The following is a 9,123-nucleotide window of genomic DNA, read 5'->3' on the forward strand; positions in this document are numbered from 1 at the left end:
GGCATGTAGGGGGTGTACTTCAAACTAATACATCTACAACTGGCATGAAGCAAGTATATCAGCATTTTCATCTTGGGGCAGAAGTCATTCTCAAGTGTTAACTTTAAGAGACCACAAAGTCCTCCTTAGGAAGAAAGAGAGAGGATGAATAGTGTGATTTAATGCGGCTCTTTCCAGCTGTACTACCTCAAGATACAAGATTTTTACAATGCTACCATCGTCTTTTGCTGGTTTTGTGATACTTCAAGACAACAACACTTCCAGTTTGCACGAAGGCAATAACATCTCTTGTTAAGGTTTTGAAATGAAGACTACTTGGTTTGGGTTCAAAACAAACAAATAATAAAACCATTGTGGTTGATGTTGTCAAACCTGACTCGAGGTTCAAGGCTATAAGCAAAAAAATTCAGCAGACCTTCACTCTTCTTTAAGGTGATCGTTTTATTGGTCACAGTATGAGGAAGCCAAGTGTATTATTACCTGTTAAGTATCTCCAAATTAAGTCCAAATTCCAATTATCTTTATAATATATAGTATAAAATTAAAAGCACAACAGTTCTGCTTCAGCTTTTACCATAACCAAAAAATGGGGTTAACTTACACAGCTATCTTAAACAAATCAAACAACATTGTCATGCTAATGCAAAAAAACTCATATAGAGAATAAATGGCTGAAAAAAGATAACCAGTTCTAACATTTTACTTCAAAAGAAATCAAACACACAAAGCAAATTACTCTAAAGAGAAAACCCCTCCACTTAGTTTCACCCAGTGATGACATCACCATCATCATCATGGTCCGGCCTCTCCCAAACACTAATCCTGCACGGTAGGTCTGAACAAAGGAACAAACACTTTAAAATTTTATTCAGAAAATGCAGTTAAACTTGTAACTCAACAAAGACAAGTCAATCAACTCATGAACACATTTTCTGCAACCCCACTCAAATGCTTTGATGATATATCATGTAAAATAATGCCAACACAAACAAACCAGTAATAGTAAGGGTAGCAGTGTTACAATAACAATGGTTAAGTTAATGAGAAATAAAGTAAAATAAATATTATATATAAGTTGAATATGTAAGGGACAGGTAGTGAAGTGATGAGATCTCACCCATGTTACAATTAGACAGCTAAAATACATTCATTGTATTATGCCCCTGTTACCATTTTGACACTTAAGATGCAGTTCATTTCATGACCACTAGAGATCACATATTTTATGAAAATGGTTACTGGTCATCATTAGCTGAACAAACAAATGACCCATTGGGTTGTATTTTTGAGAAGAACAGTTTCCTGTCATCACCAGACACATGAACTAGGCAGCCATCTAAGCCATAAACAATCTTATTTTAGCGTGCAGCTTGGATGAGACTGCTAGTCCTTAGTTTAACAGGCTATAAATGGCCAGCAGCAGGGAAAACTTAATCAGTGTCTGACAAAGATGATGACACAGGTGCTTGGCTCCTGTGCTACACCAAAAACACTGGTTGGTTCTCCGTTTACCCTGCTCCCAATGTCTCTTGCCCACATATATCAGCTAAAATTCAATGACTATTTGTCTTTTAACATGATAATAGATGAATATGGTAAATTGATAAATGGTATTGAGAATTAGAATGAGAGCTACAAACTGATGTTACATATTGCCTTTTTATTTGATCTAAATCCCAAGGTCTTCACTTTTAAATTCAAACTTTTGCATTGTGAAGAGCAAAAAAAGGGTATTTTAATGCTATGTCCCTGCAAATAAACATGTTTATTTCCCCACATTTTCACACACAGTTATATTTTTCATTTCCTTTTCACAAAAATAAATACATTCTTTGACAAAATAATGAATGTATATTTTACTGTGTTGCATTTACAGATGATAAATGTTTTCTTTGAATATATTGGTTGTCTTTTTCATTTTAATTGCCTCCTTAAATTGGTCTTCTCAATTCATCATTGTTCATCATGTTATAAAGTATGCTGTCAAATCAATTAATTATTCTGTGTAATTATCAAAACCTGATTGCTTCTCCAGAGCAAACCTCAGCAGTACATTCTGTCACACAGCTGATCAGGAATTTACTGGCTTTTAAAAAGACAATATTATTGTTTGTGGTGATGGAAATTGAAAGAATTATGCAAATAAAATACTTATATTGCACAGACATGAATTAAGCCTATCCTTCTATCTAAAGCAAAATGCTTTTTAAAAAGCCTTTGTTCATAAATATTTCAAGATGACGTTTACTATGTGAAGCACATTTAAGGGTAAGGACAAACACCTGCCATAGATTTGAGATGTGATCTATGGAGATCAAAGAACGTCTTCCATCCTCACATCTTTTTGTGTTTCTGTCACTGATGTTCAAGAGCATGAATCCACATAATGCTCCAAGGGCAAGATGGCAGGGAGGCCAGTCCAGTACCTGTAACTGCGATATTCTGCTGCCATGCCTTTAATGTGTGCAGAATGTGGTTTTGCTTTGTCCTTCCAGGAAAAGATTTCATCTTGAAGGCAACATATGTTGCTCTAAAAATCCAGCGTACTTTTCTGCATTAATGCTGCCAAAACAGAATTGCAAACGACCTTTGCCAAGGGCGCAGATAGAGCCTCATACCATTACAGAGCCTGGCTGTGGGACTTGTTGCTGATAAGAGTCTAGATGGTCTTTTTCATCTTTAGTTAGGAGCACACGGCAGACACTCCTTCCAAGAAAGATATTGAATGCTCTTTTTTTATGACCACAACAAAAGAGAAGTTGAAGCCGCTTTTAGACAAGGTTAACATTATGCTTCTTTTATGCATAATAAAGCTTTAAGCTGCATTTGTGATACTGTTACTACTGTTACATACTGTTGTCCTTTACAAAGTTTTTCCACAAACAGATTCCTCGGCCATGTGGTTGAATCAGCTATTGATGAATAACAGTTCTTGATGCTGTGCCATCTGAGGGATTGGAGGTCACATGTGTCCATCTCAGGCGTCTGCTTTTGCTCTTTATGCATGAAAATCTGGCCAGATTCTTTGAATCCTTCAATGATTTCCACAGAACAGGGAAATCCCTCCAATTTGTCTTTGACTTTCTCAAGCACATGCTTGTTAGTTGGCATGCAGTAAAATAATTTATATGTACTGAACAAAGTGAATATATAGAATTTCACCTAATGTGAAGCAATGTAACAGTGTGAAGTAAATGTCGTCAGACTAACTGACAATGAGCCACTGTCTTCTGAACAGACACGTAAAAAGCACAAAAAAGTGACCATTTTGAACATAAAATGATAAATGCAAAACATTACTCACTGAGTACTGAATAGTCACTCCTGAATCTCACGAGGGTTGTTACCACAGCCCAAACTGCCGACACTTTGAAACTGCACCTTCGTCATTAGTGTTAGTCAGGTTAGGAATAAAAGCGTGTAAAAACTGCTGGCTGCAACTTGGTAGGAATTAAGTTTCTTTGTTTGCAGAAATGTCACACCATGTGTCATGGAAATTATGTTATGTCACCAGAACAGGTGCTATCAGCTAAAGCTAGCTTTTTCACAACCCAGAAGTTAAATTTGGCCTCAAAAGAAAAACGGATCAACTTTGACTTTATCTGACCACCGGGGACAGATAAAGTGATCTGCCTTCTTTGCAACAGTGAATTTTGTCCTTAAAGAATTGGGTATTAAATTAGATTATGAGAGCAATAATCATAATAAAGTCACGAAGGAAGAATTCAGAGGTGAGGCTGAGCAGTTTCAGAAGGCTCATCTAAAGGAAACGTTGTGAATGTTAAATACAGATAAGCTTTGTGGTAGCACAAAATAGCCTTGTGCAGTAAATGGATCAGATACAGAAAGTTTTTGCGGGCTGTTGATTATTAATTGGATTTTTTCTGTGGATGGCCCTTAATCATTTGATGCCTCTTTAAGTCAGCACTCTATCACCAAAACTATGAGAACCCCTAGCACAAGTGTATAAGATTCTTAAATCATTCAAAGATTTTTGTGGTAAGCAAAAACATTAAGGCCACTTCAGCATAGTCAGCTTGGTCAAACCTGTTAAACCTGAAGACACACCCGCTTTGTTAATGTGAGCTGTGTGAGGCATATTACAGACTCTGCTATTCATAACAGTGTCTCTGTGTGCCTGTGAGGGTGAAAGTATCTGTTCACTGCACTCCTTTGAGGAAAGCCCGCTCTACAAAGAAGGGAGATTCAAATTGACAGAGAGGCGACTCTGAAAGCAAAGGGTAAGACCATTACTCTTTTTCTCTCCTCCTAATGGCTTTATTTCACTTCCTTTCCAAGTAACTTTCATGGCTGAGGAGGGTTATGGAATTTCATTACTTATGATTGAAAACCAATGGAGTTTTGAAAGCAGAATTAGATGGAAAGGTGCATTCAAAATGCCAGGATACCCACCAGATGCCAGCAATCTAATTTACTGTCAGAGTTAATAAATGAGGAGCCACCGGATGGCACAGATAAGTTGTTATTTCACCATCAGGGTTATCACTTAATATCTGATAATGTCTGCGGGGAGCAATTCTATCTGACAGTTAAAACAGGAGGCCTCAACCCCTGGCAAGAAAAATTATCATCAGTGTGGAAGGACTGTTAATCTGTCAAATCAATGCGACTCCACTCAATAAAGTGCTCATAAAGGGACAGAAGTTTAGATTGCAGTGTTAGGGATTCACTCTTGTGAAAGATTTATTTACTTTTATGAAACTGAACAGTTGTATTCACTTGTCTGTTGGACAGAAAAACTTAGATTAACCATATATAAAAGTACTCAAGGTCAAATGTCGGTATTATTCTCAATCTGTCAGATAAAATTGATTTGTGAGTTGCTGCACTGTGCTCAGACTGCGTCATGTACGTTTCCAGGAAACAACTGAAGTAGGAATGTTGCCTGGACAGATGCAGAAACACACCCCAGCAAGGGCAATAAACAAAGAATAAATGCTTCGCTGATATAGCCGCATTCCATTAAACTAAACAAAAGCATTTTGATGTTGGATCCTGGATGTTGTAGCTGTCACCAAAACCTTTTTCTGAGAGTGCAAAATAAAATTTAAATTAATAAGAAAATATTACTGCCTGTGGAACTATTTTATTCCTTCTGCTTTATTCACAGATTTTAACCATCTATCTTGACACCATAATATTGACTTTGACTCCTGTCTAAACAAATCAGCATCATGGGAAGAGGTGCGAGCGAAGAATGGGATGAAAAACACCATGACACGAGGCAAACTCAGCCGAAGAAACACGAGGACACAGAAAGTAAAAGCTCTGAGAAAGGCTGTCCTACGTGCTGCTTGAAGACGAGAGACTGCCTGATGAGCCCGGAGTGTGGCAGAGCGCTTCAGATCTCCAGCGTCGTTGCCTTTTGTGGAACGTGTATTCGCATGTGGATGTGTAAGTCCAAACATTAGAAACAGGAAGAAACCCTCATTGTTTATTTGATACAACAACATGTGTGGGATTATTGGCTGTTCTGGTAGCTGAGAAAGAGGAAATGAATTCCTTCTTGGATCTTAACAAACACAAATGTGCAGAATAACCCTGGCATTTAGAAGGTGACTCTTTCCATTTGTGTTATCTCTGTGTACACATTGTTATTAGAATTCAAGAAGAGTTTCACATTAATTTTGATTATTTTTTCTTTTCTTCTTCTTTTTTTTAAATCTTTCTCAATTTCAGAACCGGGTTGGGGCTTTAGGACCAGCTTTTCTCAACCATGTGAATATTGAGCATCCTCCATCCCCCCGCCTGATGGTCACGCTGTGTGGTTTTTACTCTAATCTGAGATGAAAAATAGAAAATATTGTCTGCCAAAGCGTCTTTAACTCTCAACTTCAGAAGTTATTCACCATGAAGACAATTAAGCAGTTTCTGAGAAAACATGTAGATAACACTAACTTGACAGAGTGTATTCATAAAGAAACGGTTACATATTAGTACTGGTAATTGGATGTTAATTTGAAGTTAAATTTAATCTTTTTGCTATTGTAAAAATGACTTTGAAACCTATCTTGTGATTTGATCATTTCTTTGATCAAAATGCTACAGTGTTTATTCAATTCTAAAGTTTGATAATGCTATTATTATATTTATTTTATACTTGAGATGTGTTCAGTCATGTAAATAATAATAATTTAAAAATAATTTTCTGATAATCTTAGATAGTAGCTGAAACTGACTGTGTGCAGAGGTAGAAATACAATATGTGCACCAAACATTCTCCATCTAGGCAGGCAAAAAAAAAAACATTTGTAGTAATGAAAAATGTTCAATTAACCTTTCACTGACAATGTTGTATCAAGGAAATGAGTGCAGCATTCCAATCTGAAGGTACTAATTAATTTAAATGGTTTTTGCTGTCAATACCCTCATCTGAAATCCCATAGAAAAAGGTGCACACAATATACAAGCAAAGGAGTAAGTGTGTTTTATATGATGTCATAGCACAATTACAATACTATTTCCCAAAAGGAGAGATATATAATAAAATAAATCAGGATTCTGTATGAAATGTTAAAAAAAAACATATGGCTCAGTGGTTATTGTGGGTCGTCCAGTAACCTGAAGGTTGGTGGTTCTCACTTCTCGCCACTCAAAAATTGGTGAAACTGACAGGGGTGTCAGCCCACCTCCTTGCCATGGCTGAGGTGCATGAGCAAGGCACCGTACCCCCATGCTCCCCAGGCACTGTGATTGGCTGCTCACCGCTCCAGTGTATGGCATCTGTCTCCATGAGTGTGTGACCCTGTGTATGTTCAAGAGGTGCCAACCTGGATGGCTTAAAAGCAGAGGACAAATTTTGATCTTAACATATGGATGCTATCTTTAACTGACACAGTGACAAATTGCACAAATGTTTAAAAAAGGTTTAACTGGATTAAAAGAAAAAGAATGCAAGAAATCAATATCAAATGGCTCTGGCTCTGGCTCTTAAATAAAACAAATAAGAAAAAAATTAAAAATAAGAATAAGAATAAGAATAATAAACAATAAAAAATAATAAAAAAACATAATTTTCTGGAATAGATTGGGTTCAAAACTGTTTTTTAAAAAGATTACATCCACACATCCAATGCAAACACTGCCATGAAAATAAAGAGACAAATGAATGTTCCAGTCACCTCCTCTATGATTGAGCTTATTTCAGATGGTCTGAGATCAAGTGGAAAACTATGCCAAGATCTGACAAACCTACATCCTAAATTCTTTGTAGAAATCATGGACTCCAGTTAAAGAAGAGAGAAAAAGAGAAGAACTGGTCTACTATGACAAAGTTAGAAAACCAACCATTGAAAAGGCCAGTATAGTGGTGCATTACCTTATATTAGTTTTTATAGCTCAATGAGCTATGACGCCAACATCAATGCATCAATGCTGCTTCAAATTAAAAAAAACATCACACAATAAAAAGATTGTATTAAAGTGTATTAAAGATATTTTTAAGTTCCAACATTTCTTCTGATGTCTTTGTCCAATTTTCAGTTTAGTTTGGTGACATAAAGTACACACTGTTGCACATTTTTAAGAACAGGTTAGAATTATATTTTACATGATTATAAGCCAGAAATTGATACACAACTCATTCTGTAACCCATGATACACAAAGCAGAAGGAAAAGCAATTGTTATTACTGTTCAAATTTAAGATGGACATATGGCAGTTTGCCTGACAGGAGCAGGTTTACTGCATCAAATCTTTCATTTGTACAATACAGAACATGTCTTGTGTAAAGCAGAGGCTGAGTCTTTGTAGGAATAATATGATTGTGCCTGGAGCTTTGGATTGTAAAGACACATTGTTACACCTATAGCTGAGTGTGTATTTTTCAGAACACAAATTCTACTTATACTAGGAAAAGCACCTTTTGCTATCCTCAGCGTGGGTTAATGTGTTGTAATGACCATTCATTTTTCTCCACTCAAGTGATGTGCAAGCTTTTTAATTTGAATATGGTTCATAATGGGATAATGGCTGAAAACCCTCAGTGCTTGTTATTTCAAACCACTGGAGATGTGAGACCAACACAAGGCAAAAAAAGAAATGGAGTCCAACAGGTGTGGTACTTGGCTCTAAATGAGGATTCAAAAGGACACAGTGCTAATGTGGTATTCCTTTTACAGACTCTGAAGTTAGGCTTACAATAATTCTAAGGCAAGAGGCAGGTCAAAAAAGGCACGCAGTCAACCTGAACAAAAGGAAACAAGAAATGCAAACAGACAAATCAGAGACACAGATGGCTGAGAATGAAGGACGTCCACAGTTCAGAACTGGATCTAACCTAAAGCTAGTCCTAAAGCCATGAACAGATCACCAGTACATCACAAGGCTTGAAATGATTTTACGTGGAAAAATATGGCCTCTTACCGTTGTGATTATTCATCAATCATTTATATTTTTGGTAAAGTCTGCATAGATTTGGTCACACTTACGGCTTTATGACTAGAAAATATGTGCTTATGGTATGGCTTCTGTTTCACTTACTGTTTTTGTTGTTTTTTTGGCATCTCCAGGTAATTGAAAATGGACTGTGGATGTAACTGAGTCAAGTCTACTTGTGTGCCCTTCTGGCTCGCTCTTCTTATATCCTGTTCCTCATTGTCAAATCCATCCAATCACTGCATTAGGTCAGCCCTTCCATTCTGTCTCTTCTCCTTCAAAAGGTGCATCTCTTCAGTAATTGTATTTCTATCAACATTTTGTTATGAGCATTTGTGTGCTTTAGAAAAGGCTGATTTAAATGGCAGATTTTAAAATTCAGTTTGACAGAAAGGTTTTGCACATACCTGAGTTTGTGAGACCATTGCAAACTTTGTTTTCAACAAACTTCCATTTTCTATTAGTGCAGCCAAACTTCTTTTCTGTGTAATATTGATCCTTTTTAAGTCTTTCTGACAGGACAGCCAAGCAGAATAAATAAGATTGCCACCAATACACCATTTGGACAGTAGCAGTGAAAACATAAAAAAAGCATCAATAAATAAAATCAAGATGATATATTATTTTGTGCATGAAATAAGCAGAAGCCTTCTAGGTAGGTCTTGGTACTATGTCTATGCTGTAGAGGTGACATTTTAGAAATGCCTTTCACCATTATGCCAAACA

General features: G+C 36.6%; 1 long non-coding RNA gene across 2 annotated transcripts; it reads left to right on the forward strand.

Moving 5' to 3' along the window:
- The first annotated feature begins 4,088 nt into the window (after positions 1–4,088).
- On the forward strand, positions 4,089–6,545 carry LOC140278702 (uncharacterized). 2 transcript variants are annotated; one of them, XR_011909214.1, is made up of 3 exons: positions 4,089–4,241; positions 5,132–5,415; positions 5,701–6,545. It is a non-coding gene; the product is annotated as an uncharacterized lncRNA (long non-coding RNA). The 2 variants fall into 2 exon arrangements; XR_011909213.1 differs by having other exon boundaries at positions 4,090–4,241; positions 5,192–5,415.
- Positions 6,546–9,123: the final 2,578 nt, after the last annotated feature.

The sequence above is a fragment of the Leuresthes tenuis genome, unplaced genomic scaffold (genome assembly GCF_036924035.1).
Source record: "Leuresthes tenuis unplaced genomic scaffold, fLeuTen1.0.hap1 SCAF_20, whole genome shotgun sequence".
NCBI lineage: Eukaryota > Metazoa > Chordata > Actinopteri > Atheriniformes > Atherinopsidae > Leuresthes > Leuresthes tenuis.